This window comes from Ranitomeya variabilis, chromosome 2 (genome assembly GCF_051348905.1).
Source record: "Ranitomeya variabilis isolate aRanVar5 chromosome 2, aRanVar5.hap1, whole genome shotgun sequence".
In the NCBI taxonomy this organism is placed as follows: Eukaryota; Metazoa; Chordata; class Amphibia; order Anura; family Dendrobatidae; genus Ranitomeya; species Ranitomeya variabilis.
In genome coordinates, this window is record NC_135233.1 from 1,105,162,806 (window position 1) to 1,105,189,104 (window position 26,299).

Sequence of the window (26,299 nt, forward strand, 5' to 3'; positions counted from 1 at the left end):
ACTGTCAAAAACACACACTCTAGACAAAAGCAAACGCATGTAGAAACAAGCAAAGGGGTCAAAATGATGCTGATTACACCAACAATAGACACTTGTGATCAAAATAAAGAGAAACCGCATGCTTCTGCCCGGGATCGAACCGGAGACCTTTCGCGTGTAAAGCAAACGTGATAACCACTACACTACAGAAACGGAGCGAAAAAAGTTGCTGTGGTCAAGGCAAGGAATAAAGATCAAGGATTGAAAGTCAAAACCCATTGTTTCTGCCCAGTTTCGAACTGGGGACCTTTCGCGTGTGAGGCGAACGTGATAACCACTACACTACAGAAACTAGATAAAAGACATTACTGGGCTCATGACAAGCAATCGAGATCAAGAACTGAAAGTCAATAGCTTTGTTAACAAAGAATAATGGCATGTTTCTGCCCAGTTTCGAACTGGGGACCTTTCGCGTGTTAGGCAAACGTGATAACCACTACACTACAGAAACTCCATGCACACCTCAAACTGTTCAAACATACCGAAATGAAATTGAAAAAAATGATCCAGCCAAACTCAACAGGTCTTCCTCTATGTCTGAACACAGGACAAAATGCACTTTCCAACCAAGGAACCTTTCTTTTGTCAGGCTAGTGAAAAAGAGAAAAAACATGCAAACAAAACCATTTTGCAAAAAGCAATCGCATGCCTTTGTCCAAAAGCCAAAAAGAAAGAGAAAAAGCAAGTAGATGCCTGGTTTCGCACCTTGATCCTATCAGGTGTTACTTGAACTAGAAAAACTTATACACTGTCAAAAACACACACTCTTGACAAAAGCAAACGCATGTAGAAACAAGCAAAGGGGTCAAAATGATGCTGATTACACCAACAATAGACACTTGTGATCAAAATAAAGAGAAACCGCATGCTTCTGCCCGGGATCGAACCGGAGACCTTTCGCGTGTAAAGCGAACGTGATAACCACTACACTACAGAAACGGAGCGAAAAAGGTTGCTGTGGTCAAGGCAAGGAATAAAGATCAAGGATTGAAAGTCAAAACGCATTGTTCCTGCCCAGTTTCGAACTGGGGACCTTTCGCGTGTGAGGCGAACGTGATAACCACTACACTACAGAAACTAGATAAAAGACATTACTGGGCTCATGACAAGCAATCGAGATCAAGAACTGAAAGTCAATAGCTTTGTTAACAAAGAATAATGGCATGTTTCTGCCCAGTTTCGAACTGGGGACCTTTCGCGTGTTAGGCGAACGTGATAACCACTACACTACAGAAACTCCATGCACAGCTCAAACTGTTCAAACATACCGAAATGAAATTGAAAAAAATGATCCAGCCAAACTCAACAGGTCTTCCTCTATGTCTGAACACAGGACAAAGTGCACTTTCCAACCAAGGAACCTTTCTTTTGTCAGGCTAGTGAAAAAGAGAAAAAACATGCAAACAAAACCATTTTGCAAAAAGCAATCGCATGCCTTTGTCCAAAAGCCAAAAAGAAAGAGAAAAAGCAAGTAGATGCCTGGTTTCGCACCTTGATCCTATCAGGTGTTACTTGAACTAGAAAAACTTATACACTGTCAAAAACACACACTCTAGACAAAAGCAAACGCATGTAGAAACAAGCAAAGGGGTCAAAATGATGCTGATTACACCAACAATAGACACTTGTGATCAAAATAAAGAGAAACCGCATGCTTCTGCCCGGGATCGAACCGGAGACCTTTCGCATGTAAAGCGAACGTGATAACCACTACACTACAGAAACGGAGCGAAAAAAGTTGCTGTGGTCAAGGCAAGGAATAAAGATCAAGGATTGAAAGTCAAAACGCATTGTTTCTGCCCAGTTTCGAACTGGGGTCCTTTCGCGTGTGAGGCAAACGTGATAACCACTACACTACAGAAACTAGATAAAAGACATTACTGGGCTCATGACAAGCAATCGACATCAAGAACTGAAAGTCAATAGCTTTGTTAACAAAGAATAATGGCATGTTTCTGCCCAGTTTCGAACTGGGGACCTTTCGCGTGTTAGGCGAACGTGATAACCACTACACTACAGAAACTCCATGCACAGCTCAAACTGTTCAAACATACCGAAATGAAATTGAAAAAAATGATCCAGCCAAACTCAACAGGTCTTCCTCTATGTCTGAACACAGGACAAAGTGCACTTTCCAACCAAGGAACCTTTCTTTTGTCAGGCTAGTGAAAAAGAGAAAAAACATGCAAACAAAACCATTTTGCAAAAAGCAATCGCATGCCTTTGTCCAAAAGCCAAAAAGAAAGAGAAAAAGCAAGTAGATGCCTGGTTTCGCACCTTGATCCTATCAGGTGTTACTTGAACTAGAAAAACTTATACACTGTCAAAAACACACACTCTTGACAAAAGCAAACGCATGTAGAAACAAGCAAAGGGGTCAAAATGATGCTGATTACACCAACAATAGACACTAGTGATCAAAATGAAGAGAAAACGCATGCTTCTGCCCGGGATCGAACCGGAGACCTTTCGCGTGTAAAGCGAACGTGATAACCACTACACTACAGAAACGGAGCGAAAAAGGTTGCTGTGGTCAAGGCAAGGAATAAAGATCAAGGATTGAAAGTCAAAACGCATTGTTTCTGCCCAGTTTCGAACTGGGGACCTTTCGCGTGTGAGGCGAACGTGATAACCACTACACTACAGAAACTAGATAAAAGACATTACTGGGCTCATGACAAGCAATCGAGATCAAGAACTGAAAGTCAATAGCTTTGTTAACAAAGAATAATGGCATGTTTCTGCCCAGTTTCGAACTGGGGACCTTTCGCGTGTTAGGCGAACGTGATAACCACTACACTACAGAAACTCCATGCACAGCTCAAACTGTTCAAACATACCGAAATGAAATTGAAAAAAATGATCCAGCCAAACTCAACAGGTCTTCCTCTATGTCTGAACACAGGACAAAGTGCACTTTCCAACCAAGGAACCTTTCTTTTGTCAGGCTAGTGAAAAAGAGAAAAAACATGCAAACAAAACCATTTTGCAAAAAGCAATCGCATGCCTTTGTCCAAAAGCCAAAAAGAAAGAGAAAAAGCAAGTAGATGCCTGGTTTCGCACCTTGATCCTATCAGGTGTTACTTGAACTAGAAAAACTTATACACTGTCAAAAACACACACTCTAGACAAAAGCAAACGCATGTAGAAACAAGCAAAGGGGTCAAAATGATGCTGATTACACCAACAATAGACACTTGTGATCAAAATAAAGAGAAACCGCATGCTTCTGCCCGGGATCGAACCGGAGACCTTTCGCGTGTAAAGCGAACGTGATAACCACTACACTACAGAAACGGAGTGAAAAAAGTTGCTGTGGTCAAGGCAAGGAATAAAGATCAAGGATTGAAAGTCAAAACGCATTGTTTCTGCCCAGTTTTGAACTGGGGACCTTTCGCGTGTGAGGCGAACGTGATAACCACTACACTGCAGAAACTAGATAAAAGACATTACTGGGCTCATGACAAGCAATCGAGATCAAGAACTGAAAGTCAATAGCTTTGTTAACAAAGAATAATGGCATGTTTCTGCCCAGTTTTGAACTGGGGACCTTTCGCGTGTTAGGCGAACGTGATAACCACTACACTACAGAAACTCCATGCACAGCTCAAACTGTTCAAACATACCGAAATGAAATTGAAAAAAATGATCCAGCCAAACTCAACAGGTCTTCCTCTATGTCTGAACACAGGACAAAGTGCACTTTCCAACCAAGGAACCTTTCTTTTGTCAGGCTAGTGAAAAAGAGAAAAAACATGCAAACAAAACCATTTTGCAAAAAGCAATCGCATGCCTTTGTCCAAAAGCCAAAAAGAAAGAGAAAAAGCAAGTAGATGCCTGGTTTCGCACCTTGATCCTATCAGGTGTTACTTGAACTAGAAAAACTTATACACTGTCAAAAACACACACTCTAGACAAAAGCAAACGCATGTAGAAACAAGCAAAGGGGTCAAAATGATGCTGATTACACCAACAATAGACACTTGTGATCAAAATAAAGAGAAACCGCATGCTTCTGCCCGGGATCGAACCGGAGACCTTTCGCGTGTAAAGCGAACGTGATAACCACTACACTACAGAAACGGAGTGAAAAAAGTTGCTGTGGTCAAGGCAAGGAATAAAGATCAAGGATTGAAAGTCAAAACGCATTGTTTCTGCCCAGTTTTGAACTGGGGACCTTTCGCGTGTGAGGCGAACGTGATAACCACTACACTACAGAAACTAGATAAAAGACATTACTGGGCTCATGACAAGCAATCGAGATCAAGAACTGAAAGTCAATAGCTTTGTTAACAAAGAATAATGGCATGTTTCTGCCCAGTTTTGAACTGGGGACCTTTCGCGTGTTAGGCGAACGTGATAACCACTACACTACAGAAACTCCATGCACAGCTCAAACTGTTCAAACATACCGAAATGAAATTGAAAAAAATGATCCAGCCAAACTCAACAGGTCTTCCTCTATGTCTGAACACAGGACAAAGTGCACTTTCCAACCAAGGAACCTTTCTTTTGTCAGGCTAGTGAAAAAGAGAAAAAACATGCAAACAAAACCATTTTGCAAAAAGCAATCGCATGCCTTTGTCCAAAAGCCAAAAAGAAAGAGAAAAAGCAAGTAGATGCCTGGTTTCGCACCTTGATCCTATCAGGTGTTACTTGAACTAGAAAAACTTATACACTGTCAAAAACACACACTCTAGACAAAAGCAAACGCATGTAGAAACAAGCAAAGGGGTCAAAATGATGCTGATTACACCAACAATAGACACTTGTGATCAAAATAAAGAGAAACCGCATGCTTCTGCCCGGGATCGAACCGGAGACCTTTCGCGTGTAAAGCGAACGTGATAACCACTACACTACAGAAACGGAGCGAAAAAGGTTGCTGTGGTCAAGGCAAGGAATAAAGATCAAGGATTGAAAGTCAAAACGCATTGTTTCTGCCCAGTTTTGAACTGGGGACCTTTCGCGTGTGAGGCGAACGTGATAACCACTACACTACAGAAACTAGATAAAAGACATTACTGGGCTCATGACAAGCAATCGAGATCAAGAACTGAAAGTCAATAGCTTTGTTAACAAAGAATAATGGCATGTTTCTGCCCAGTTTCGAACTGGGGACCTTTCGCGTGTTAGGCGAACGTGATAACCACTACACTACAGAAACTCCATGCACAGCTCAAACTGTTCAAACATACCGAAATGAAATTGAAAAAAATGATACAGCCAAACTCAACAGGTCTTCCTCTATGTCTGAACACAGGACAAAGTGCACTTTCCAACCAAGGAACCTTTCTTTTGTCAGGCTAGTGAAAAAGAGAAAAAACATGCAAACAAAACCATTTTGCAAAAAGGAATCGCATGCCTTTGTCCAAAAGCCAAAAAGAAAGAGAAAAAGCAAGAAGATGCCTGGTTTCGCACCTTGATCCTATCAGGTGTTACTTGAACTAGAAAAACTTATACACTGTCAAAAACACACACTCTAGACAAAAGCAAACGCATGTAGAAACAAGCAAAGGGGTCAAAATGATGCTGATTACACCAACAATAGACACTTGTGATCAAAATAAAGAGAAACCGCATGCTTCTGCCCGGGATCGAACCGGAGACCTTTCGCGTGTAAAGCGAACGTGATAACCACTACACTACAGAAACGGAGTGAACAAAGTTGCTGTGGTCAAGGCAAGGAATAAAGATCAAGGATTGAAAGTCAAAACGCATTGTTTCTGCCCAGTTTTGAACTGGGGACCTTTCGCGTGTGAGGCGAACGTGATAACCACTACACTACAGAAACTAGATAAAAGACATTACTGGGCTCATGACAAGCAATCGAGATCAAGAACTGAAAGTCAATAGCTTTGTTAACAAAGAATAATGGCATGTTTCTGCCCAGTTTCGAACTGGGGACCTTTCGCGTGTTAGGCGAACGTGATAACCACTACACTACAGAAACTCCATGCACAGCTCAAACTGTTCAAACATACCGAAATGAAATTGAAAAAAATGATACAGCCAAACTCAACAGGTCTTCCTCTATGTCTGAACACAGGACAAAGTGCACTTTCCAACCAAGGAACCTTTCTTTTGTCAGGCTAGTGAAAAAGAGAAAAAACATGCAAACAAAACCATTTTGCAAAAAGGAATCGCATGCCTTTGTCCAAAAGCCAAAAAGAAAGAGAAAAAGCAAGAAGATGCCTGGTTTCGCACCTTGATCCTATCAGGTGTTACTTGAACTAGAAAAACTTATACACTGTCAAAAACACACACTCTAGACAAAAGCAAACGCATGTAGAAACAAGCAAAGGGGTCAAAATGATGCTGATTACACCAACAATAGACACTTGTGATCAAAATAAAGAGAAACCGCATGCTTCTGCCCGGGATCGAACCGGAGACCTTTCGCGTGTAAAGCGAACGTGATAACCACTACACTACAGAAACGGAGTGAAAAAAGTTGCTGTGGTCAAGGCAAGGAATAAAGATCAAGGATTGAAAGTCAAAACGCATTGTTTCTGCCCAGTTTTGAACTGGGGACCTTTCGCGTGTGAGGCGAACGTGATAACCACTACACTACAGAAACTAGATAAAAGACATTACTGGGCTCATGACAAGCAATCGAGATCAAGAACTGAAAGTCAATAGCTTTGTTAACAAAGAATAATGGCATGTTTCTGCCCAGTTTCGAACTGGGGACCTTTCGCGTGTTAGGCGAACGTGATAACCACTACACTACAGAAACTCCATGCACAGCTCAAACTGTTCAAACATACCGAAATGAAATTGAAAAAAATGATACAGCCAAACTCAACAGGTCTTCCTCTATGTCTGAACACAGGACAAAGTGCACTTTCCAACCAAGGAACCTTTCTTTTGTCAGGCTAGTGAAAAAGAGAAAAAACATGCAAACAAAACCATTTTGCAAAAAGGAATCGCATGCCTTTGTCCAAAAGCCAAAAAGAAAGAGAAAAAGCAAGAAGATGCCTGGTTTCGCACCTTGATCCTATCAGGTGTTACTTGAACTAGAAAAACTTATACACTGTCAAAAACACACACTCTAGACAAAAGCAAACGCATGTAGAAACAAGCAAAGGGGTCAAAATGATGCTGATTACACCAACAATAGACACTTGTGATCAAAATAAAGAGAAACCGCATGCTTCTGCCCGGGATCGAACCGGAGACCTTTCGCGTGTAAAGCGAACGTGATAACCACTACACTACAGAAACGGAGTGAAAAAAGTTGCTGTGGTCAAGGCAAGGAATAAAGATCAAGGATTGAAAGTCAAAACGCATTGTTTCTGCCCAGTTTTGAACTGGGGACCTTTCGCGTGTGAGGCGAACGTGATAACCACTACACTACAGAAACTAGATAAAAGACATTACTGGGCTCATGACAAGCAATCGAGATCAAGAACTGAAAGTCAATAGCTTTGTTAACAAAGAATAATGGCATGTTTCTGCCCAGTTTTGAACTGGGGACCTTTCGCGTGTTAGGCGAACGTGATAACCACTACACTACAGAAACTCCATGCACAGCTCAAACTGTTCAAACATACCGAAATGAAATTGAAAAAAATGATCCAGCCAAACTCAACAGGTCTTCCTCTATGTCTGAACACAGGACAAAGTGCACTTTCCAACCAAGGAACCTTTCTTTTGTCAGGCTAGTGAAAAAGAGAAAAAACATGCAAACAAAACCATTTTGCAAAAAGCAATCGCATGCCTTTGTCCAAAAGCCAAAAAGAAAGAGAAAAAGCAAGTAGATGCCTGGTTTCGCACCTTGATCCTATCAGGTGTTACTTGAACTAGAAAAACTTATACACTGTCAAAAACACACACTCTAGACAAAAGCAAACGCATGTAGAAACAAGCAAAGGGGTCAAAATGATGCTGATTACACCAACAATAGACACTTGTGATCAAAATAAAGAGAAACCGCATGCTTCTGCCCGGGATCGAACCGGAGACCTTTCGCGTGTAAAGCGAACGTGATAACCACTACACTACAGAAACAGAGCGAAAAAAGTTGCTGTGGTCAAGGCAAGGAATAAAGATCAAGGATTGAAAGTCAAAACGCATTGTTTCTGCCCAGTTTCGAACTGGGGACCTTTCGCGTGTGAGGCGAACGTGATAACCACTACACTACAGAAACTAGATAAAAGACATTACTGGGCTCATGACAAGCAATCGAGATCAAGAACTGAAAGTCAATAGCTTTGTTAACAAAGAATAATGGCATGTTTCTGCCCAGTTTCGAACTGGGGACCTTTCGCGTGTTAGGCGAACGTGATAACCACTACACTACAGAAACTCCATGCACAGCTCAAACTGTTCAAACATACCGAAATGAAATTGAAAAAAATGATCCAGCCAAACTCAACAGGTCTTCCTCTATGTCTGAACACAGGACAAAGTGCACTTTCCAACCAAGGAACCTTTCTTTTGTCAGGCTAGTGAAAAAGAGAAAAAACATGCAAACAAAACCATTTTGCAAAAAGCAATCGCATGCCTTTGTCCAAAAGCCAAAAAGAAAGAGAAAAAGCAAGTAGATGCCTGGTTTCGCACCTTGATCCTATCAGGTGTTACTTGAACTAGAAAAACTTATACACTGTCAAAAACACACACTCTAGACAAAAGCAAATGCATGTAGAAACAAGCAAAGGGGTCAAAATGATGCTGATTACACCAACAATAGACACTTGTGATCAAAATAAAGAGAAACCGCATGCTTCTGCCCGGGATCGAACCGGAGACCTTTCGCGTGTAAAGCGAACGTGATAACCACTACACTACAGAAACGGAGCGAAAAAAGTTGCTGTGGTCAAGGCAAGGAATAAAGATCAAGGATTGAAAGTCAAAACGCATTGTTTCTGCCCAGTTTCGAACTGGGGACCTTTCGCGTGTGAGGTGAACGTGATAACCACTACACTACAGAAACTAGATAAAAGACATTACTGGGCTCATGACAAGCAATCGAGATCAAGAACTGAAAGTCAATAGCTTTGTTAACAAAGAATAATGGCATGTTTCTGCCCAGTTTCGAACTGGGGACCTTTCGCGTGTCAGGCGAACGTGATAACCACTACACTACAGAAACTCCATGCACAGCTCAAACTGTTCAAACATACCGAAATGAAATTGAAAAAAATGATCCAGCCAAACTCAACAGGTCTTCCTCTATGTCTGAACACAGGACAAAGTGCACTTTCCAACCAAGGAACCTTTCTTTTGTCAGGCTAGTGAAAAAGAGAAAAAACATGCAAACAAAACCATTTTGCAAAAAGCAATCGCATGCCTTTGTCCAAAAGCCAAAAAGAAAGAGAAAAAGCAAGTAGATGCCTGGTTTCGCACCTTGATCCTATCAGGTGTTACTAGAACTAGAAAAAGTTATACACTGTCAAAAACACACACTCTTGACAAAAGCAAACGCATGTAGAAACAAGCAAAGGGGTCAAAATGATGCTGATTACACCAACAATAGACACTAGTGATCAAAATAAAGAGAAACCGCATGCTTCTGCCCGGGATCGAACCGGAGACCTTTCGCGTGTAAAGCGAACGTGATAACCACTACACTACAGAAACGGAGCGAAAAAGGTTGCTGTGGTCAAGGCAAGGAATAAAGATCAAGGATTGAAAGTCAAAACGCATTGTTTCTGCCCAGTTTCGAACTGGGGACCTTTCGCGTGTGAGGCGAACGTGATAACCACTACACTACAGAAACTAGATAAAAGACATTACTGGGCTCATGACAAGCAATCGAGATCAAGAACTGAAAGTCAATAGCTTTGTTAACAAAGAATAATGGCATGTTTCTGCCCAGTTTCGAACTGGGGACCTTTCGCGTGTTAGGCGAACGTGATAACCACTACACTACAGAAACTCCATGCACAGCTCAAACTGTTCAAACATACCGAAATGAAATTGAAAAAAATGATCCAGCCAAACTCAACAGGTCTTCCTCTATGTCTGAACACAGGACAAAGTGCACTTTCCAACCAAGGAACCTTTCTTTTGTCAGGCTAGTGAAAAAGAGAAAAAACATGCAAACAAAACCATTTTGCAAAAAGCAATCGCATGCCTTTGTCCAAAAGCCAAAAGGAAAGAGAAAAAGCAAGTAGATGCCTGGTTTCGCACCTTGATCCTATCAGGTGTTACTTGAACTAGAAAAACTTATACACTGTCAAAAACACACACTCTAGACAAAAGCAAACGCATGTAGAAACAAGCAAAGGGGTCAAAATGATGCTGATTACACCAACAATAGACACTTGTGATCAAAATAAAGAGAAACCGCATGCTTCTGCCCGGGATCGAACCGGAGACCTTTCGCGTGTAAAGCGAACGTGATAACCACTACACTACAGAAACGGAGTGAAAAAAGTTGCTGTGGTCAAGGCAAGGAATAAAGATCAAGGATTGAAAGTCAAAACGCATTGTTTCTGCCCAGTTTTGAACTGGGGACCTTTCGCGTGTGAGGCGAACGTGATAACCACTACACTACAGAAACTAGATAAAAGACATTACTGGGCTCATGACAAGCAATCGAGATCAAGAACTGAAAGTCAATAGCTTTGTTAACAAAGAATAATGGCATGTTTCTGCCCAGTTTTGAACTGTGGACCTTTCGCGTGTTAGGCGAACGTGATAACCACTACACTACAGAAACTCCATGCACAGCTCAAACTGTTCAAACATACCGAAATGAAATTGAAAAAAATGATCCAGCCAAACTCAACAGGTCTTCCTCTATGTCTGAACACAGGACAAAGTGCACTTTCCAACCAAGGAACCTTTCTTTTGTCAGGCTAGTGAAAAAGAGAAAAAACATGCAAAGAAAACCATTTTGCAAAAAGCAATCGCATGCCTTTGTCCAAAAGCCAAAAAGAAAGAGAAAAAGCAAGTAGATGCCTGGTTTCGCACCTTGATCCTATCAGGTGTTACTTGAACTAGAAAAACTTATACACTGTCAAAAACACACACTCTAGACAAAAGCAAACGCATGTAGAAACAAGCAAAGGGGTCAAAATGATGCTGATTACACCAACAATAGACACTTGTGATCAAAATAAAGAGAAACCGCATGCTTCTGCCCGGGATCGAACCGGAGACCTTTCGCGTGTAAAGCAAACGTGATAACCACTACACTACAGAAACGGAGCGAAAAAAGTTGCTGTGGTCAAGGCAAGGAATAAAGATCAAGGATTGAAAGTCAAAACGCATTGTTTCTGCCCAGTTTCGAACTGGGGACCTTTCGCGTGTGAGGTGAACGTGATAACCACTACACTACAGAAACTAGATAAAAGACATTACTGGGCTCATGACAAGCAATCGAGATCAAGAACTGAAAGTCAATAGCTTTGTTAACAAAGAATAATGGCATGTTTCTGCCCAGTTTCGAACTGGGGACCTTTCGCGTGTTAGGCGAACGTGATAACCACTACACTACAGAAACTCCATGCACAGCTCAAACTGTTCAAACATACCGAAATGAAATTGAAAAAAATGATCCAGCCAAACTCAGCAGGTCTTCCTCTATGTCTGAACACAGGACAAAGTGCACTTTCCAACCAAGGAACCTTTCTTTTGTCAGGCTAGTGAAAAAGAGAAAAAACATGCAAACAAAACCATTTTGCAAAAAGCAATCGCATGCCTTTGTCCAAAAGCCAAAAAGAAAGAGAAAAAGCAAGTAGATGCCTGGTTTCGCACCTTGATCCTATCAGGTGTTACTTGAACTAGAAAAACTTATACACTGTCAAAAACACACACTCTAGACAAAAGCAAACGCATGTAGAAACAAGCAAAGGGGTCAAAATGATGCTGATTACACCAACAATAGACACTTGTGATCAAAATAAAGAGAAACCGCATGCTTCTGCCCAGGATCGAACCGGAGACCTTTCGCGTGTAAAGCGAACGTGATAACCACTACACTACAGAAACGGAGTGAAAAAAGTTGCTGTTGTCAAGGCAAGGAATAAAGATCAAGGATTGAAAGTCAAAACGCATTGTTTCTGCCCAGTATTGAACTGGGGACCTTTCGCGTGTGAGGCGAACGTGATAACCACTACACTACAGAAACTAGATAAAAGACATTACTGGGCTCATGACAAGCAATCGAGATCAAGAACTGAAAGTCAATAGCTTTGTTAACAAAGAATAATGGCATGTTTCTGCCCAGTTTTGAACTGGGGACCTTTCGCGTGTTAGGCGAACGTGATAACCACTACACTACAGAAACTCCATGCACAGCTCAAACTGTTCAAACATACCGAAATGAAATTGAAAAAAATGATCCAGCCAAACTCAACAGGTCTTCCTCTATGTCTGAACACAGGACAAAGTGCACTTTCCAACCAAGGAACCTTTCTTTTGTCAGGCTAGTGAAAAAGAGAAAAAACATGCAAACAAAACCATTTTGCAAAAAGCAATCGCATGCCTTTGTCCAAAAGCCAAAAAGAAAGAGAAAAAGCAAGTAGATGCCTGGTTTCGCACCTTGATCCTATCAGGTGTTACTTGAACTAGAAAAACTTATACACTGTCAAAAACACACACTCTAGACAAAAGCAAACGCATGTAGAAACAAGCAAAGGGGTCAAAATGATGCTGATTACACCAACAATAGACACTTGTGATCAAAATAAAGAGAAACCGCATGCTTCTGCCCGGGATCGAACCGGAGACCTTTCGCGTGTAAAGCGAACGTGATAACCACTACACTACAGAAACGGAGCGAAAAAAGTTGCTGTGGTCAAGGCAAGGAATAAAGATCAAGGATTGAAAGTCAAAACACATTGTTTCTGCCCAGTTTCGAACTGGGGACCTTTCGCGTGTGAGGCGAACGTGATAACCACTACACTACAGAAACTAGATAAAAGACATTACTGGGCTCATGACAAGCAATCGAGATCAAGAACTGAAAGTCAATAGCTTTGTTAACAAAGAATAATGGCATGTTTCTGCCCAGTTTCGAACTGGGGACCTTTCGCGTGTTAGGCGAACGTGATAACCACTACACTACAGAAACTCCATGCACAGCTCAAACTGTTCAAACATACCGAAATGAAATTGAAAAAAATGATCCAGCCAAACTCAACAGGTCTTCCTCTATGTCTGAACACAGGACAAAGTGCACTTTCCAACCAAGGAACCTTTCTTTTGTCAGGCTAGTGAAAAAGAGAAAAAACATGCAAACAAAACCATTTTGCAAAAAGCAATCGTATGCCTTTGTCCAAAAGCCAAAAAGAAAGAGAAAAAGCAAGAAGATGCCTGGTTTCGCACCTTGATCCTATCAGGTGTTACTTGAACTAGAAAAACTTATACACTGTCAAAAACACACACTCTAGACAAAAGCAAACGCATGTAGAAACAAGCAAAGGGGTCAAAATGATGCTGATTACACCAACAATAGACACTTGTGATCAAAATAAAGAGAAACCGCATGCTTCTGCCCGGGATCGAACCGGAGACCTTTCGCGTGTAAAGCGAACGTGATAACCACTACACTACAGAAACGGAGTGAAAAAAGTTGCTGTGGTCAAGGCAAGGAATAAAGATCAAGGATTGAAAGTCAAAACGCATTGTTTCTGCCCAGTTTTGAACTGGGGACTTTTCGCGTGTGAGGCGAACGTGATAACCACTACACTACAGAAACTAGATAAAAGACATTACTGGGCTCATGACAAGCAATCGAGATCAAGAACTGAAAGTCAATAGCTTTGTTAACAAAGAATAATGGCATGTTTCTGCCCAGTTTCGAACTGGGGACCTTTCGCGTGTTAGGCGAACGTGATAACCACTACACTACAGAAACTCCATGCACAGCTCAAACTGTTCAAACATACCGAAATGAAATTGAAAAAAATGATCCAGCCAAACTCAACAGGTCTTCCTCTATGTCTGAACACAGGACAAAGTGCACTTTCCAACCAAGGAACCTTTCTTTTGTCAGGCTAGTGAAAAAGAGAAAAAACATGCAAACAAAACCATTTTGCAAAAAGCAATCGCATGCCTTTGTCCAAAAGCCAAAAAGAAAGAGAAAAAGCAAGTAGATGCCTGGTTTCGCTCCTTGATCCTATCAGGTGTTACTTGAACTAGAAAAACTTATACACTGTCAAAAACACACACTCTAGACAAAAGCAAACGCATGTAGAAACAAGCAAAGGGGTCAAAATGATGCTGATTACACCAACAATAGACACTTGTGATCAAAATAAAGAGAAACCGCATGCTTCTGCCCGGGATCGAACTGGAGACCTTTCGCGTGTAAAGCGAACGTGATAACCACTACACTACAGAAACGGAGCAAAAAAAGTTGCTGTGGTCAAGGCAAGGAATAAAGATCAAGGATTGAAAGTCAAAACGCATTGTTTCTGCCCAGTTTCGAACTGGGGACCTTTCGCGTGTGAGGTGAACGTGATAACCACTACACTACAGAAACTAGATAAAAGACATTACTGGGCTCATGACAAGCAATCGAGATCAAGAACTGAAAGTCAATAGCTTTGTTAACAAAGAATAATGGCATGTTTCTGCCCAGTTTCGAACTGGGGACCTTTCGCGTGTTAGGCGAACGTGATAACCACTACACTACAGAAACTCCATGCACAGCTCAAACTGTTCAAACATACCGAAATGAAATTGAAAAAAATGATCCAGCCAAACTCAACAGGTCTTCCTCTATGTCTGAACACAGGACAAAGTGCACTTTCCAACCAAGGAACCTTTCTTTTGTCAGGCTAGTGAAAAAGAGAAAAAACATGCAAACAAAATCATTTTGCAAAAAGCAATCGCATGCCTTTGTCCAAAAGCCAAAAAGAAAGAGAAAAAGCAAGTAGATGCCTGGTTTCGCACCTTGATCCTATCAGGTGTTACTTGAACTAGAAAAACTTATACACTGTCAAAAACACACACTCTAGACAAAAGCAAACGCATGTAGAAACAAGCAAAGGGGTCAAAATGATGCTGATTACACCAACAATAGACACTTGTGATCAAAATAAAGAGAAACCGCATGCTTCTGCCCGGGATCGAACCGGAGACCTTTCGCGTGTAAAGCGAACGTGATAACCACTACACTACAGAAACGGAGCGAAAAAAGTTGCTGTGGTCAAGGCAAGGAATAAAGATCAAGGATTGAAAGTCAAAACGCATTGTTTCTGCCCAGTTTCGAACTGGGGACCTTTCGCGTGTGAGGCGAACGTGATAACCACTACACTACAGAAACTAGATAAAAGACATTACTGGGCTCATGACAAGCAATCGAGATCAAGAACTGAAAGTCAATAGCTTTGTTAACAAAGAATAATGGCATGTTTCTGCCCAGTTTCGAACTGGGGACCTTTCGCGTGTTAGGCGAACGTGATAACCACTACACTACAGAAACTCCATGCACAGCTCAAACTGTTCAAACATACCGAAATGAAATTGAAAAAAATGATCCAGCCAAACTCAACAGGTCTTCCTCTATGTCTGAACACAGGACAAAGTGCACTTTCCAACCAAGGAACCTTTCTTTTGTCAGGCTAGTGAAAAAGAGAAAAAACATGCAAACAAAACCATTTTGCAAAAAGCAATCGCATGCCTTTGTCCAAAAGCCAAAAAGAAAGAGAAAAAGCAAGTAGATGCCTGGTTTCGCACCTTGATCCTATCAGGTGTTACTTGAACTAGAAAAACTTATACACTGTCAAAAACACACACTCTAGACAAAAGCAAACGCATGTAGAAACAAGCAAAGGGGTCAAAATGATGCTGATTACACCAACAATAGACACTTGTGATCAAAATAAAGAGAAACCGCATGCTTCTGCCCGGGATCGAACCGGAGACCTTTCGCGTGTAAAGCGAACGTGATAACCACTACACTACAGAAACGGAGTGAAAAAAGTTGCTGTGGTCAAGGCAAGGAATAAAGATCAAGGATTGAAAGTCAAAACGCATTGTTTCTGCCCAGTTTTGAACTGGGGACCTTTCGCGTGTGAGGCGAACGTGATAACCACTACACTACAGAAACTAGATAAAAGACATTACTGGGCTCATGACAAGCAATCGAGATCAAGAACTGAAAGTCAATAGCTTTGTTAACAAAGAATAATGGCATGTTTCTGCCCAGTTTTGAACTGGGGACCTTTCGCGTGTTAGGCGAACGTGATAACCACTACACTACAGAAACTCCATGCACAGCTCAAACTGTTCAAACATACCGAAATGAAATTGAAAAAAATGATCCAGCCAAACTCAACAGGTCTTCCTCTATGTCTGAACACAGGACAAAGTGTACTTTCCAACCAAGGAACCTTTCTTTTGTCAGGCTAGTGAAAAAGAGAAAAAACATGCAAACAAAACCATTTTGCAAAAAGCAATCGCATGCCTTTGTCCAAAAGCCAAAAAGAAAGAGAAAAAGCAAGTAGATGCCTGGTTTCGCACCTTGATCCTATCAGGTGTTACTTGAACTAGAAAAACTTATACACTGTCAAAAACACACACTCTTGACAAAAGCAAACGCATGTAGAAACAAGCAAAGGGGTCAAAATGATGCTGATTACACCAACAATAGACACTAGTGATCAAAATGAAGAGAAACCGCATGCTTCTGCCCGGGATCGAACCGGAGACCTTTCGCGTGTAAAGCGAACGTGATAACCACTACACTACAGAAACGGAGCGAAAAAGGTTGCTGTGGTCAAGGCAAGGAATAAAGATCAAGGATTGAAAGTCAAAACGCATTGTTTCTGCCCAGTTTCGAACTGGGGACCTTTCGCGTGTGAGGCGAACGTGATAACCACTACACTACAGAAACTAGATAAAAGACATTACTGGGCTCATGACAAGCAATCGAGATCAAGAACTGAAAGTCAATAGCTTTGTTAACAAAGAATAATGGCATGTTTCTGCCCAGTTTCGAACTGGGGACCTTTCGCGTGTTAGGCGAACGTGATAACCACTACACTACAGAAACTCCATGCACAGCTCAAACTGTTCAAACATACCGAAATGAAATTGAAAAAAATGATCCAGCCAAACTCAACAGGTCTTCCTCTATGTCTGAACACAGGACAAAGTGCACTTTCCAACCAAGGAACCTTTCTTTTGTCAGGCTAGTGAAAAAGAGAAAAAACATGCAAACAAAACCATTTTGCAAAAAGCAATCGCATGCCTTTGTCCAAAAGCCAAAAAGAAAGAGAAAAAGCAAGTAGATGCCTGGTTTCGCACCTTGATCCTATCAGGTGTTACTTGAACTAGAAAAACTTATACACTGTCAAAAACACACACTCTAGACAAAAGCAAACGCATGTAGAAACAAGCAAAGGGGTCAAAATGATGCTGATTACACCAACAATAGACACTTGTGATCAAAATAAAGAGAAACCGCATGCTTCTGCCCGGGATCGAACCGGAGACCTTTCGCGTGTAAAGCGAACGTGATAACCACTACACTACAGAAACGGAGTGAAAAAAGTTGCTGTGGTCAAGGCAAGGAATAAAGATCAAGGATTGAAAGTCAAAACACATTGTTTCTGCCCAGTTTTGAACTGGGGACCTTTCGCGTGTGAGGCGAACGTGATAACCACTACACTGCAGAAACTAGATAAAAGACATTACTGGGCTCATGACAAGCAATCGAGATCAAGAACTGAAAGTCAATAGCTTTGTTAACAAAGAATAATGGCATGTTTCTGCCCAGTTTTGAACTGGGGACCTTTCGCGTGTTAGGCGAACGTGATAACCACTACACTACAGAAACTCCATGCACAGCTCAAACTGTTCAAACATACCGAAATGAAATTGAAAAAAATGATCCAGCCAAACTCAACAGGTCTTCCTCTATGTCTGAACACAGGACAAAGTGCACTTTCCAACCAAGGAACCTTTCTTTTGTCAGGCTAGTGAAAAAGAGAAAAAACATGCAAACAAAACCATTTTGCAAAAAGCAATCGCATGCCTTTGTCCAAAAGCAAAAAAGAAAGAGAAAAAGCAAGTAGATGCCTGGTTTCGCACCTTGATCCTATCAGGTGTTACTTGAACTAGAAAAACTTATACACTGTCAAAAACACACACTCTAGACAAAAGCAAACGCATGTAGAAACAAGCAAAGGGGTCAAAATGATGCTGATTACACCAACAATAGACACTTGTGATCAAAATAAAGAGAAACCGCATGCTTCTGCCCGGGATCGAACCGGAGACCTTTCGCGTGTAAAGCGAACGTGATAACCACTACACTACAGAAACGGAGTGAAAAAAGTTGCTGTGGTCAAGGCAAGGAATAAAGATCAAGGATTGAAAGTCAAAACGCATTGTTTCTGCCCAGTTTTGAACTGGGGACCTTTCGCGTGTGAGGCGAACGTGATAACCACTACACTACAGAAACTAGATAAAAGACATTACTGGGCTCATGACAAGCAATCGAGATCAAGAACTGAAAGTCAATAGCTTTGTTAACAAAGGATAATGGCATGTTTCTGCCCAGTTTTGAACTGGGGACCTTTCGCGTGTTAGGCGAACGTGATAACCACTACACTACAGAAACTCCATGCACAGCTCAAACTGTTCAAACATACCGAAATGAAATTGAAAAAAATGATCCAGCCAAACTCAACAGGTCTTCCTCTATGTCTGAACACAGGACAAAGTGCACTTTCCAACCAAGGAACCTTTCTTTTGTCAGGCTAGTGAAAAAGAGAAAAAACATGCAAACAAAACCATTTTGCAAAAAGCAATCGCATGCCTTTGTCCAAAAGCCAAAAAGAAAGAGAAAAAGCAAGTAGATGCCTGGTTTCGCACCTTGATCCTATCAGGTGTTACTTGAACTAGAAAAACTTATACACTGTCAAAAACACACACTCTAGACAAAAGCAAACGCATGTAGAAACAAGCAAAGGGGTCAAAATGATGCTGATTACACCAACAATAGACACTTGTGATCAAAATAAAGAGAAACCGCATGCTTCTGCCCGGGATCGAACCGGAGACCTTTCGCGTGTAAAGCGAACGTGATAACCACTACACTACAGAAACGGAGCGAAAAAAGTTGCTGTGGTCAAGGCAAGGAATAAAGATCAAGGATTGAAAGTCAAAACGCATTGTTTCTGCCCAGTTTCGAACTGGGGACCTTTCGCGTGTGAGGCGAACGTGATAACCACTACACTACAGAAACTAGATAAAAGACATTACTGGGCTCATGACAAGCAATCGAGATCAAGAACTGAAAGTCAATAGCTTTGTTAACAAAGAATAATGGCATGTTTCTGCCCAGTTTCGAACTGGGGACCTTTCGTGTGTTAGGCGAACGTGATAACCACTACACTACAGAAACTCCATGCACAGCTCAAACTGTTCAAACATACCGAAATGAAATTGAAAAAAATGATCCAGCCAAACTCAACAGGTCTTCCTCTATGTCTGAACACAGGACAAAGTGCACTTTCCAACCAAGGAACCTTTCTTTTGTCAGGCTAGTGAAAAAGAGAAAAAACATGCAAACAAAACCATTTTGCAAAAAGCAATCGCATGCCTTTGTCCAAAAGCCAAAAAGAAAGAGAAAAAGCAAGTAGATGCCTGGTTTCGCACCTTGATCCTATCAGGTGTTACTTGAACTAGAAAAACTTATACACTGTCAAAAACACACACTCTAGACAAAAGCAAACGCATGTAGAAACAAGCAAAGGGGTCAAAATGATGCTGATTACACCAACAATAGACACTTGTGATCAAAATAAAGAGAAACCGCATGCTTCTGCCCGGGATCGAACCGGAGACCTTTCGCGTGTAAAGCGAACGTGATAACCACTACACTACAGAAACGGAGCGAAAAAAGTTGCTGTGGTCAAGGCAAGGAATAAAGATCAAGGATTGAAAGTCAAAACACATTGTTTCTGCCCAGTTTCGAACTGGGGACCTTTCGCGTGTGAGGCGAACGTGATAACCACTACACTACAGAAACTAGATAAAAGACATTACTGGGCTCATGACAAGCAATCGAGATCAAGAACTGAAAGTCAATAGCTTTGTTAACAAAGAATAATGGCATGTTTCTGCCCAGTTTCGAACTGGGGACCTTTCGCGTGTTAAGCGAACGTGATAACCACTACACTACAGAAACTCCATGCACAGCTCAAACTGTTCAAACATACCGAAATGAAATTGAAAAAAATGATACAGCCAAACTCAACAGGTCTTCCTCTATGTCTGAACACAGGACAAAGTGCACTTTCCAACCAAGGAACCTTTCTTTTGTCAGGCTAGTGAAAAAGAGAAAAAACATGCAAACAAAACCATTTTGCAAAAAGCAATCGCATGCCTTTGTCCAACAGCCAAAAAGAAAGAGAAAAAGCAAGTAGATGCCTGGTTTCGCACCTTGATCCTATCAGGTGTTACTTGAACTAGAAAAACTTATACACTGTCAAAAACACACACTCTAGACAAAAGCAAACGCATGTAGAAACAAGCAAAGGGGTCAAAATGATGCTGATTACACCAACAATAGACACTTGTGATCAAAATAAAGAGAAACCGCATGCTTCTGCCCGGGATCGAACCGGAGACCTTTCGCGTGTAAAGCGAACGTGATAACCACTACACTACAGAAACGGAGCGAAAAAAGTTGCTGTGGTCAAGGCAAGGAATAAAGATCAAGGATTGAAAGTCAAAACGCATTGTTTCTGCCCAGTTTCGAACTGGGGACCGTTCGCGTGTGAGGCGAACGTGATAACCAGTACACTACAGAAACTAGATAAAAGACATTACTGGGCTCATGACAAGCAATCGAGATCAAGAACTGAAAGTCAATAGCTTTGTTAACAAAGAATAATGGCATGTTTCTGCCCAGTTTCGAACTGGGGACCTTTCGCGTGTTAGGCGAACGTGATAACCACTACACTACAGAAACTCCATGCACAGCTCAAACTGTTCAAACATACCGAAATGAAATTGAAAAAAATGATACAGCCAAACTCAACAGGTCTTCCTCTATGTCTGAACACAGGACAAAGTGCACTTTCCAACCAAGGAACCTTTCTTTTGTCAGGCTAGTGAAAAAGAGAAAAAACATGCAAACAAAACCATTTTGCAAAAAGCAATCGCATGCCTTTGTCCAAAAGCCAAAAAGAAAGAGAAAAAGCAAGTAGATGCCTGGTTTCGCACCTTGATCCTATCAGGTGTTACTTGAACTAGAAAAACTTATACACTGTCAAAAACACACACTCTAGACAAAAGCAAACGCATGTAGAAACAAGCAAAGGGGTCAAAATGATGCTGATTACACCAACAATAGACACTTGTGATCAAAATAAAGAGAAACCGCATGCTTCTGCCCGGGATCGAACCGGAGACCTTTCGCGTGTAAAGCGAACGTGATAACCACTACACTACAGAAACGGAGTGAAAAAAGTTGCTGTGGTCAAGGCAAGGAATAAAGAGCAAGGATTGAAAGTCAAAACGCATTGTTTCTGCCCAGTTTTGAACTGGGGACCTTTCGCGTGTGAGGCGAACGTGATAACCACTACACTACAGAAACTAGATAAAAGACATTACTGGGCTCATGACAAGCAATCGAGATCAAGAACTGAAAGTCAATAGCTTTGTTAACAAAGGATAATGGCATGTTTCTGCCCAGTTTTGAACTGGGGACCTTTCGCGTGTTAGGCGAACGTGATAACCACTACACTACAGAAACTCCATGCACAGCTCAAACTGTTCAAACATACCGAAATGAAATTGAAAAAAATGATCCAGCCAAACTCAACAGGTCTTCCTCTATGTCTGAACACAGGACAAAGTGCACTTTCCAACCAAGGAACCTTTCTTTTGTCAGGCTAGTGAAAAAGAGAAAAAACATGCAAACAAAACCATTTTGCAAAAAGCAATCGCATGCCTTTGTCCAAAAGCCAAAAAGAAAGAGAAAAAGCAAGTAGATGCCTGGTTTCGCACCTTGATCCTATCAGGTGTTACCTGAACTAGAAAAACTTATACACTGTCAAAAACACACACTCTAGACAAAAGCAAACGCATGTAGAAACAAGCAAAGGGGTCAAAATGATGCTGATTACACCAACAATAGACACTTGTGATCAAAATAAAGAGAAACCGCATGCTTCTGCCCGGGATCGAACCGGAGACCTTTCGCGTGTAAAGCGAACGTGATAACCACTACACTACAGAAACGGAGCGAAAAAAGTTGCTGTGGTCAAGGCAAGGAATAAAGATCAAGGATTGAAAGTCAAAACGCATTGTTTCTGCCCAGTTTCGAACTGGGGACCTTTCGCGTGTGAGGCGAACGTGATAACCACTACACTACAGAAACTAGATAAAAGACATTACTGGGCTCATGACAAGCAATCGAGATCAAGAACTGAAAGTCAATAGCTTTGTTAACAAAGAATAATGGCATGTTTCTGCCCAGTTTCGAACTGGGGACTTTTCGCGTGTTAGGCGAACGTGATAACCACTACACTACAGAAACTCCATGCACAGCTCAAACTGTTCAAACATACCGAAATGAAATTGAAAAAAATGATCCAGCCAAACTCAACAGGTCTTCCTCTATGTCTGAACACAGGACAAAGTGCACTTTCCAACCAAGGAACCTTTCTTTTGTCAGGCTAGTGAAAAAGAGAAAAAACATGCAAACAAAACCATTTTGCAAAAAGCAATCGCATGCCTTTGTCCAAAAGCCAAAAAGAAAGAGAAAAAGCAAGTAGATGCCTGGTTTCGCACCTTGATCCTATCAGGTGTTACTTGAACTAGAAAAACTTATACACTGTCAAAAACACACACTCTAGACAAAAGCAAACGCATGTAGAAACAAGCAAAGGGGTCAAAATGATGCTGATTACACCAACAATAGACACTTGTGATCAAAATAAAGAGAAACCGCATGCTTCTGCCCGGGATCGAACCGGAGACCTTTCGCGTGTAAAGCGAACGTGATAACCACTACACTACAGAAACGGAGCGAAAAAAGTTGCTGTGGTCAAGGCAAGGAATAAAGATCAAGGATTGAAAGTCAAAACACATTGTTTCTGCCCAGTTTCGAACTGGGGACCTTTCGCATGTGAGGCGAACGTGATAACCACTACACTGCAGAAACTAGATAAAAGACATTACTGGGCTCATGGCAAGCAATCGAGATCAAGAACTGAAAGTCAATAGCTTTGTTAACAAAGAATAATGGCATGTTTCTGCCCAGTTTCGAACTGGGGACCTTTCGCGTGTTAGGCGAACGTGATAACCACTACACTACAGAAACTCCATGCACAGCTCAAACTGTTCAAACATACCGAAATGAAATTGAAAAAAATGATCCAGCCAAACTCAACAGGTCTTCCTCTATGTCTGAACACAGGACAAAGTGCACTTTCCAACCAAGGAACCTTTCTTTTGTCAGGCTAGTGAAAAAGAGAAAAAACATGCAAACAAAACCATTTTGCAAAAAGCAATCGCATGCCTTTGTCCAAAAGCCAAAAAGAAAGAGAAAAAGCAAGTAGATGCCTGGTTTCGCACCTTGATCCTATCAGGTGTTACTTGAACTAGAAAAACTTATACACTGTCTAAAACACACACTCTAGACAAAAGCAAACGCATGTAGAAACAAGCAAAGGGGTCAAAATGATGCTGATTACACCAACAATAGACACTTGTGATCAAAATAAAGAGAAACCGCATGCTTCTGCCCGGGATCGAACCGGAGACCTTTGGCATGTAAATCGAACGTGATAACCACTACACTACAGAAACGGAGCGAAAAAAGTTGCTGTGGTCAAGGCAAGGAATAAAGATCAAGGATTGAAAGTCAAAACGCATTGTTTCTGCCCAGTTTCGAACTGGGGACCTTTCGCGTGTGAGGCGAACGTGATAACCACTACACTACAGAAACTAGATAAAAGACATTACTGGGCTCATGACAAGCAATCGAGATCAAGAACTGAAAGTCAATAGCTTTGTTAACAAAGAATAATGGCATGTTTCTGCCCAGTTTCGAACTGGGGACCTTTCGCGTGTTAGGCGAACGTGATAACCACTACACTACAGAAACTCCATGCACAGCTCAAACTGTTCAAACATACCGAAATGAAATTGAAAAAAATGATACAGCCAAACTCAACAGGTCTTCCTCTATGTCTGAACACAGGACAAAGTGCACTTTCCAACCAAGGAACCTTTCTTTTGTCAGGCTAGTGAAAAAGAGAAAAAACATGCAAACAAAACCATTTTGCAAAAAGCAATCGCATGCCTTTGTCCAACAGCCAAAAAGAAAGAGAAAAAGCAAGTAGATGCCTGGTTTCGCACCTTGATCCTATCAGGTGTTACTTGAACTAGAAAAACTTATACACTGTCAAAAACACACACTCTAGACAAAAGCAAACGCATGTAGAAACAAGCAAAGGGGTCAAAATGATGCTGATTACACCAACAATAGACACTTGTGATCAAAATAAAGAGAAACCGCATGCTTCTGCCCGGGATCGAACCGGAGACCTTTCGCGTGTAAAGCGAACGTGATAACCACTACACTACAGAAACGGAGTGAAAAAAGTTGCTGTGGTCAAGGCAAGGAATAAAGAGCAAGGATTGAAAGTCAAAACGCATTGTTTCTGCCCAGTTTTGAACTGGGGACCTTTCGCGTGTGAGGCGAACGTGATAACCACTACACTACAGAAACTAGATAAAAGACATTACTGGGCTCATGACAAGCAATCGAGATCAAGAACTGAAAGTCAATAGCTTTGTTAACAAAGGATAATGGCATGTTTCTGCCCAGTTTTGAACTGGGGACCTTTCGCGTGTTAGGCGAACGTGATAACCACTACACTACAGAAACTCCATGCACAGCTCAAACTGTTCAAACATACCGAAATGAAATTGAAAAAAATGATCCAGCCAAACTCAACAGGTCTTCCTCTATGTCTGAACACAGGACAAAGTGCACTTTCCAACCAAGGAACCTTTCTTTTGTCAGGCTAGTGAAAAAGAGAAAAAACATGCAAACAAAACCATTTTGCAAAAAGCAATCGCATGCCTTTGTCCAAAAGCCAAAAAGAAAGAGAAAAAGCAAGTAGATGCCTGGTTTCGCACCTTGATCCTATCAGGTGTTACTTGAACTAGAAAAACTTATACACTGTCAAAAACACACACTCTAGACAAAAGCAAACGCATGTAGAAACAAGCAAAGGGGTCAAAATGATGCTGATTACACCAACAATAGACACTTGTGATCAAAATAAAGAGAAACCGCATGCTTCTGCCCGGGATCGAACCGGAGACCTTTCGCGTGTAAAGCGAACGTGATAACCACTACACTACAGAAACGGAGCGAAAAAAGTTGCTGTGGTCAAGGCAAGGAATAAAGATCAAGGATTGAAAGTCAAAACGCATTGTTTCTGCCCAGTTTCGAACTGGGGACCTTTCGCGTGTGAGGCGAACGTGATAACCACTACACTACAGAAACTAGATAAAAGACATTACTGGGCTCATGACAAGCAATCGAGATCAAGAACTGAAAGTCAATAGCTTTGTTAACAAAGAATAATGGCATGTTTCTGCCCAGTTTCGAACTGGGGACTTTTCGCGTGTTAGGCGAACGTGATAACCACTACACTACAGAAACTCCATGCACAGCTCAAACTGTTCAAACATACCGAAATGAAATTGAAAAAAATGATCCAGCCAAACTCAACAGGTCTTCCTCTATGTCTGAACACAGGACAAAGTGCACTTTCCAACCAAGGAACCTTTCTTTTGTCAGGCTAGTGAAAAAGAGAAAAAACATGCAAACAAAACCATTTTGCAAAAAGCAATCGCATGCCTTTGTCCAAAAGCCAAAAAGAAAGAGAAAAAGCAAGTAGATGCCTGGTTTCGCACCTTGATCCTATCAGGTGTTACTTGAACTAGAAAAACTTATACACTGTCAAAAACACACACTCTAGACAAAAGCAAACGCATGTAGAAACAAGCAAAGGGGTCAAAATGATGCTGATTACACCAACAATAGACACTTGTGATCAAAATAAAGAGAAACCGCATGCTTCTGCCCGGGATCGAACCGGAGACCTTTCGCGTGTAAAGCGAACGTGATAACCACTACACTACAGAAACGGAGCGAAAAAAGTTGCTGTGGTCAAGGCAAGGAATAAAGATCAAGGATTGAAAGTCAAAACACATTGTTTCTGCCCAGTTTCGAACTGGGGACCTTTCGCATGTGAGGCGAACGTGATAACCACTACACTGCAGAAACTAGATAAAAGACATTACTGGGCTCATGGCA

The 26,299-nt window shown here is 41.4% G+C and overlaps 63 non-coding genes across 63 annotated transcripts; all 63 read right to left on the reverse strand.

Moving 5' to 3' along the window:
* Positions 1–258: 258 nt before the first annotated feature.
* Positions 259–331, reverse strand: TRNAV-CAC (transfer RNA valine (anticodon CAC)). The gene has a single exon. It is a non-coding gene; the product is annotated as a tRNA-Val (tRNA).
* A 574-nt stretch (positions 332–905) lies between these two features.
* TRNAV-UAC (transfer RNA valine (anticodon UAC)) lies at positions 906–978 on the reverse strand. The gene has a single exon. It is a non-coding gene; the product is annotated as a tRNA-Val (tRNA).
* Positions 979–1,044: 66 nt separating this feature from the next.
* TRNAV-CAC (transfer RNA valine (anticodon CAC)) lies at positions 1,045–1,117 on the reverse strand. The gene has a single exon. It is a non-coding gene; the product is annotated as a tRNA-Val (tRNA).
* An 86-nt stretch (positions 1,118–1,203) lies between these two features.
* On the reverse strand, positions 1,204–1,276 carry TRNAV-AAC (transfer RNA valine (anticodon AAC)). Its single transcript has one exon. It is a non-coding gene; the product is annotated as a tRNA-Val (tRNA).
* Positions 1,277–1,691: 415 nt separating this feature from the next.
* TRNAV-UAC (transfer RNA valine (anticodon UAC)) lies at positions 1,692–1,764 on the reverse strand. Its single transcript has one exon. It is a non-coding gene; the product is annotated as a tRNA-Val (tRNA).
* Positions 1,765–1,989: 225 nt separating this feature from the next.
* Positions 1,990–2,062, reverse strand: TRNAV-AAC (transfer RNA valine (anticodon AAC)). Its single transcript has one exon. It is a non-coding gene; the product is annotated as a tRNA-Val (tRNA).
* Positions 2,063–2,477: 415 nt separating this feature from the next.
* Positions 2,478–2,550, reverse strand: TRNAV-UAC (transfer RNA valine (anticodon UAC)). Its single transcript has one exon. It is a non-coding gene; the product is annotated as a tRNA-Val (tRNA).
* A 66-nt stretch (positions 2,551–2,616) lies between these two features.
* TRNAV-CAC (transfer RNA valine (anticodon CAC)) lies at positions 2,617–2,689 on the reverse strand. The gene has a single exon. It is a non-coding gene; the product is annotated as a tRNA-Val (tRNA).
* Positions 2,690–2,775: 86 nt separating this feature from the next.
* On the reverse strand, positions 2,776–2,848 carry TRNAV-AAC (transfer RNA valine (anticodon AAC)). Its single transcript has one exon. It is a non-coding gene; the product is annotated as a tRNA-Val (tRNA).
* Positions 2,849–3,263: 415 nt separating this feature from the next.
* Positions 3,264–3,336, reverse strand: TRNAV-UAC (transfer RNA valine (anticodon UAC)). The gene has a single exon. It is a non-coding gene; the product is annotated as a tRNA-Val (tRNA).
* Positions 3,337–4,049: 713 nt separating this feature from the next.
* Positions 4,050–4,122, reverse strand: TRNAV-UAC (transfer RNA valine (anticodon UAC)). Its single transcript has one exon. It is a non-coding gene; the product is annotated as a tRNA-Val (tRNA).
* A 66-nt stretch (positions 4,123–4,188) lies between these two features.
* Positions 4,189–4,261, reverse strand: TRNAV-CAC (transfer RNA valine (anticodon CAC)). The gene has a single exon. It is a non-coding gene; the product is annotated as a tRNA-Val (tRNA).
* Positions 4,262–4,835: 574 nt separating this feature from the next.
* TRNAV-UAC (transfer RNA valine (anticodon UAC)) lies at positions 4,836–4,908 on the reverse strand. Its single transcript has one exon. It is a non-coding gene; the product is annotated as a tRNA-Val (tRNA).
* Positions 4,909–4,974: 66 nt separating this feature from the next.
* TRNAV-CAC (transfer RNA valine (anticodon CAC)) lies at positions 4,975–5,047 on the reverse strand. The gene has a single exon. It is a non-coding gene; the product is annotated as a tRNA-Val (tRNA).
* Positions 5,048–5,133: 86 nt separating this feature from the next.
* Positions 5,134–5,206, reverse strand: TRNAV-AAC (transfer RNA valine (anticodon AAC)). Its single transcript has one exon. It is a non-coding gene; the product is annotated as a tRNA-Val (tRNA).
* A 415-nt stretch (positions 5,207–5,621) lies between these two features.
* On the reverse strand, positions 5,622–5,694 carry TRNAV-UAC (transfer RNA valine (anticodon UAC)). The gene has a single exon. It is a non-coding gene; the product is annotated as a tRNA-Val (tRNA).
* A 66-nt stretch (positions 5,695–5,760) lies between these two features.
* TRNAV-CAC (transfer RNA valine (anticodon CAC)) lies at positions 5,761–5,833 on the reverse strand. Its single transcript has one exon. It is a non-coding gene; the product is annotated as a tRNA-Val (tRNA).
* An 86-nt stretch (positions 5,834–5,919) lies between these two features.
* TRNAV-AAC (transfer RNA valine (anticodon AAC)) lies at positions 5,920–5,992 on the reverse strand. Its single transcript has one exon. It is a non-coding gene; the product is annotated as a tRNA-Val (tRNA).
* A 415-nt stretch (positions 5,993–6,407) lies between these two features.
* TRNAV-UAC (transfer RNA valine (anticodon UAC)) lies at positions 6,408–6,480 on the reverse strand. The gene has a single exon. It is a non-coding gene; the product is annotated as a tRNA-Val (tRNA).
* A 225-nt stretch (positions 6,481–6,705) lies between these two features.
* On the reverse strand, positions 6,706–6,778 carry TRNAV-AAC (transfer RNA valine (anticodon AAC)). Its single transcript has one exon. It is a non-coding gene; the product is annotated as a tRNA-Val (tRNA).
* Positions 6,779–7,193: 415 nt separating this feature from the next.
* On the reverse strand, positions 7,194–7,266 carry TRNAV-UAC (transfer RNA valine (anticodon UAC)). The gene has a single exon. It is a non-coding gene; the product is annotated as a tRNA-Val (tRNA).
* A 713-nt stretch (positions 7,267–7,979) lies between these two features.
* On the reverse strand, positions 7,980–8,052 carry TRNAV-UAC (transfer RNA valine (anticodon UAC)). The gene has a single exon. It is a non-coding gene; the product is annotated as a tRNA-Val (tRNA).
* Positions 8,053–8,118: 66 nt separating this feature from the next.
* Positions 8,119–8,191, reverse strand: TRNAV-CAC (transfer RNA valine (anticodon CAC)). The gene has a single exon. It is a non-coding gene; the product is annotated as a tRNA-Val (tRNA).
* Positions 8,192–8,277: 86 nt separating this feature from the next.
* On the reverse strand, positions 8,278–8,350 carry TRNAV-AAC (transfer RNA valine (anticodon AAC)). The gene has a single exon. It is a non-coding gene; the product is annotated as a tRNA-Val (tRNA).
* A 415-nt stretch (positions 8,351–8,765) lies between these two features.
* On the reverse strand, positions 8,766–8,838 carry TRNAV-UAC (transfer RNA valine (anticodon UAC)). Its single transcript has one exon. It is a non-coding gene; the product is annotated as a tRNA-Val (tRNA).
* Positions 8,839–9,063: 225 nt separating this feature from the next.
* On the reverse strand, positions 9,064–9,136 carry TRNAV-GAC (transfer RNA valine (anticodon GAC)). Its single transcript has one exon. It is a non-coding gene; the product is annotated as a tRNA-Val (tRNA).
* Positions 9,137–9,551: 415 nt separating this feature from the next.
* Positions 9,552–9,624, reverse strand: TRNAV-UAC (transfer RNA valine (anticodon UAC)). The gene has a single exon. It is a non-coding gene; the product is annotated as a tRNA-Val (tRNA).
* Positions 9,625–9,690: 66 nt separating this feature from the next.
* TRNAV-CAC (transfer RNA valine (anticodon CAC)) lies at positions 9,691–9,763 on the reverse strand. Its single transcript has one exon. It is a non-coding gene; the product is annotated as a tRNA-Val (tRNA).
* Positions 9,764–9,849: 86 nt separating this feature from the next.
* TRNAV-AAC (transfer RNA valine (anticodon AAC)) lies at positions 9,850–9,922 on the reverse strand. Its single transcript has one exon. It is a non-coding gene; the product is annotated as a tRNA-Val (tRNA).
* Positions 9,923–10,337: 415 nt separating this feature from the next.
* On the reverse strand, positions 10,338–10,410 carry TRNAV-UAC (transfer RNA valine (anticodon UAC)). The gene has a single exon. It is a non-coding gene; the product is annotated as a tRNA-Val (tRNA).
* A 1,011-nt stretch (positions 10,411–11,421) lies between these two features.
* TRNAV-AAC (transfer RNA valine (anticodon AAC)) lies at positions 11,422–11,494 on the reverse strand. The gene has a single exon. It is a non-coding gene; the product is annotated as a tRNA-Val (tRNA).
* A 1,201-nt stretch (positions 11,495–12,695) lies between these two features.
* TRNAV-UAC (transfer RNA valine (anticodon UAC)) lies at positions 12,696–12,768 on the reverse strand. Its single transcript has one exon. It is a non-coding gene; the product is annotated as a tRNA-Val (tRNA).
* Positions 12,769–12,834: 66 nt separating this feature from the next.
* On the reverse strand, positions 12,835–12,907 carry TRNAV-CAC (transfer RNA valine (anticodon CAC)). The gene has a single exon. It is a non-coding gene; the product is annotated as a tRNA-Val (tRNA).
* Positions 12,908–12,993: 86 nt separating this feature from the next.
* Positions 12,994–13,066, reverse strand: TRNAV-AAC (transfer RNA valine (anticodon AAC)). Its single transcript has one exon. It is a non-coding gene; the product is annotated as a tRNA-Val (tRNA).
* A 415-nt stretch (positions 13,067–13,481) lies between these two features.
* TRNAV-UAC (transfer RNA valine (anticodon UAC)) lies at positions 13,482–13,554 on the reverse strand. The gene has a single exon. It is a non-coding gene; the product is annotated as a tRNA-Val (tRNA).
* A 225-nt stretch (positions 13,555–13,779) lies between these two features.
* TRNAV-AAC (transfer RNA valine (anticodon AAC)) lies at positions 13,780–13,852 on the reverse strand. Its single transcript has one exon. It is a non-coding gene; the product is annotated as a tRNA-Val (tRNA).
* Positions 13,853–14,565: 713 nt separating this feature from the next.
* TRNAV-AAC (transfer RNA valine (anticodon AAC)) lies at positions 14,566–14,638 on the reverse strand. The gene has a single exon. It is a non-coding gene; the product is annotated as a tRNA-Val (tRNA).
* A 415-nt stretch (positions 14,639–15,053) lies between these two features.
* TRNAV-UAC (transfer RNA valine (anticodon UAC)) lies at positions 15,054–15,126 on the reverse strand. The gene has a single exon. It is a non-coding gene; the product is annotated as a tRNA-Val (tRNA).
* A 66-nt stretch (positions 15,127–15,192) lies between these two features.
* TRNAV-CAC (transfer RNA valine (anticodon CAC)) lies at positions 15,193–15,265 on the reverse strand. Its single transcript has one exon. It is a non-coding gene; the product is annotated as a tRNA-Val (tRNA).
* Positions 15,266–15,351: 86 nt separating this feature from the next.
* On the reverse strand, positions 15,352–15,424 carry TRNAV-AAC (transfer RNA valine (anticodon AAC)). Its single transcript has one exon. It is a non-coding gene; the product is annotated as a tRNA-Val (tRNA).
* Positions 15,425–15,839: 415 nt separating this feature from the next.
* TRNAV-UAC (transfer RNA valine (anticodon UAC)) lies at positions 15,840–15,912 on the reverse strand. Its single transcript has one exon. It is a non-coding gene; the product is annotated as a tRNA-Val (tRNA).
* Positions 15,913–16,625: 713 nt separating this feature from the next.
* TRNAV-UAC (transfer RNA valine (anticodon UAC)) lies at positions 16,626–16,698 on the reverse strand. The gene has a single exon. It is a non-coding gene; the product is annotated as a tRNA-Val (tRNA).
* A 66-nt stretch (positions 16,699–16,764) lies between these two features.
* On the reverse strand, positions 16,765–16,837 carry TRNAV-CAC (transfer RNA valine (anticodon CAC)). Its single transcript has one exon. It is a non-coding gene; the product is annotated as a tRNA-Val (tRNA).
* An 86-nt stretch (positions 16,838–16,923) lies between these two features.
* TRNAV-AAC (transfer RNA valine (anticodon AAC)) lies at positions 16,924–16,996 on the reverse strand. The gene has a single exon. It is a non-coding gene; the product is annotated as a tRNA-Val (tRNA).
* Positions 16,997–17,411: 415 nt separating this feature from the next.
* TRNAV-UAC (transfer RNA valine (anticodon UAC)) lies at positions 17,412–17,484 on the reverse strand. The gene has a single exon. It is a non-coding gene; the product is annotated as a tRNA-Val (tRNA).
* A 713-nt stretch (positions 17,485–18,197) lies between these two features.
* On the reverse strand, positions 18,198–18,270 carry TRNAV-UAC (transfer RNA valine (anticodon UAC)). The gene has a single exon. It is a non-coding gene; the product is annotated as a tRNA-Val (tRNA).
* A 713-nt stretch (positions 18,271–18,983) lies between these two features.
* On the reverse strand, positions 18,984–19,056 carry TRNAV-UAC (transfer RNA valine (anticodon UAC)). Its single transcript has one exon. It is a non-coding gene; the product is annotated as a tRNA-Val (tRNA).
* A 66-nt stretch (positions 19,057–19,122) lies between these two features.
* TRNAV-CAC (transfer RNA valine (anticodon CAC)) lies at positions 19,123–19,195 on the reverse strand. The gene has a single exon. It is a non-coding gene; the product is annotated as a tRNA-Val (tRNA).
* Positions 19,196–19,769: 574 nt separating this feature from the next.
* On the reverse strand, positions 19,770–19,842 carry TRNAV-UAC (transfer RNA valine (anticodon UAC)). The gene has a single exon. It is a non-coding gene; the product is annotated as a tRNA-Val (tRNA).
* A 66-nt stretch (positions 19,843–19,908) lies between these two features.
* Positions 19,909–19,981, reverse strand: TRNAV-CAC (transfer RNA valine (anticodon CAC)). Its single transcript has one exon. It is a non-coding gene; the product is annotated as a tRNA-Val (tRNA).
* A 574-nt stretch (positions 19,982–20,555) lies between these two features.
* Positions 20,556–20,628, reverse strand: TRNAV-UAC (transfer RNA valine (anticodon UAC)). Its single transcript has one exon. It is a non-coding gene; the product is annotated as a tRNA-Val (tRNA).
* Positions 20,629–20,853: 225 nt separating this feature from the next.
* Positions 20,854–20,926, reverse strand: TRNAV-AAC (transfer RNA valine (anticodon AAC)). The gene has a single exon. It is a non-coding gene; the product is annotated as a tRNA-Val (tRNA).
* Positions 20,927–21,341: 415 nt separating this feature from the next.
* TRNAV-UAC (transfer RNA valine (anticodon UAC)) lies at positions 21,342–21,414 on the reverse strand. The gene has a single exon. It is a non-coding gene; the product is annotated as a tRNA-Val (tRNA).
* Positions 21,415–22,127: 713 nt separating this feature from the next.
* TRNAV-UAC (transfer RNA valine (anticodon UAC)) lies at positions 22,128–22,200 on the reverse strand. Its single transcript has one exon. It is a non-coding gene; the product is annotated as a tRNA-Val (tRNA).
* Positions 22,201–22,266: 66 nt separating this feature from the next.
* TRNAV-CAC (transfer RNA valine (anticodon CAC)) lies at positions 22,267–22,339 on the reverse strand. The gene has a single exon. It is a non-coding gene; the product is annotated as a tRNA-Val (tRNA).
* Positions 22,340–22,913: 574 nt separating this feature from the next.
* Positions 22,914–22,986, reverse strand: TRNAV-UAC (transfer RNA valine (anticodon UAC)). Its single transcript has one exon. It is a non-coding gene; the product is annotated as a tRNA-Val (tRNA).
* A 225-nt stretch (positions 22,987–23,211) lies between these two features.
* Positions 23,212–23,284, reverse strand: TRNAV-AAC (transfer RNA valine (anticodon AAC)). The gene has a single exon. It is a non-coding gene; the product is annotated as a tRNA-Val (tRNA).
* A 554-nt stretch (positions 23,285–23,838) lies between these two features.
* On the reverse strand, positions 23,839–23,911 carry TRNAV-CAC (transfer RNA valine (anticodon CAC)). Its single transcript has one exon. It is a non-coding gene; the product is annotated as a tRNA-Val (tRNA).
* Positions 23,912–23,997: 86 nt separating this feature from the next.
* TRNAV-AAC (transfer RNA valine (anticodon AAC)) lies at positions 23,998–24,070 on the reverse strand. The gene has a single exon. It is a non-coding gene; the product is annotated as a tRNA-Val (tRNA).
* A 415-nt stretch (positions 24,071–24,485) lies between these two features.
* Positions 24,486–24,558, reverse strand: TRNAV-UAC (transfer RNA valine (anticodon UAC)). Its single transcript has one exon. It is a non-coding gene; the product is annotated as a tRNA-Val (tRNA).
* A 713-nt stretch (positions 24,559–25,271) lies between these two features.
* Positions 25,272–25,344, reverse strand: TRNAV-UAC (transfer RNA valine (anticodon UAC)). The gene has a single exon. It is a non-coding gene; the product is annotated as a tRNA-Val (tRNA).
* Positions 25,345–25,410: 66 nt separating this feature from the next.
* TRNAV-CAC (transfer RNA valine (anticodon CAC)) lies at positions 25,411–25,483 on the reverse strand. Its single transcript has one exon. It is a non-coding gene; the product is annotated as a tRNA-Val (tRNA).
* Positions 25,484–26,057: 574 nt separating this feature from the next.
* On the reverse strand, positions 26,058–26,130 carry TRNAV-UAC (transfer RNA valine (anticodon UAC)). Its single transcript has one exon. It is a non-coding gene; the product is annotated as a tRNA-Val (tRNA).
* Positions 26,131–26,299: the final 169 nt, after the last annotated feature.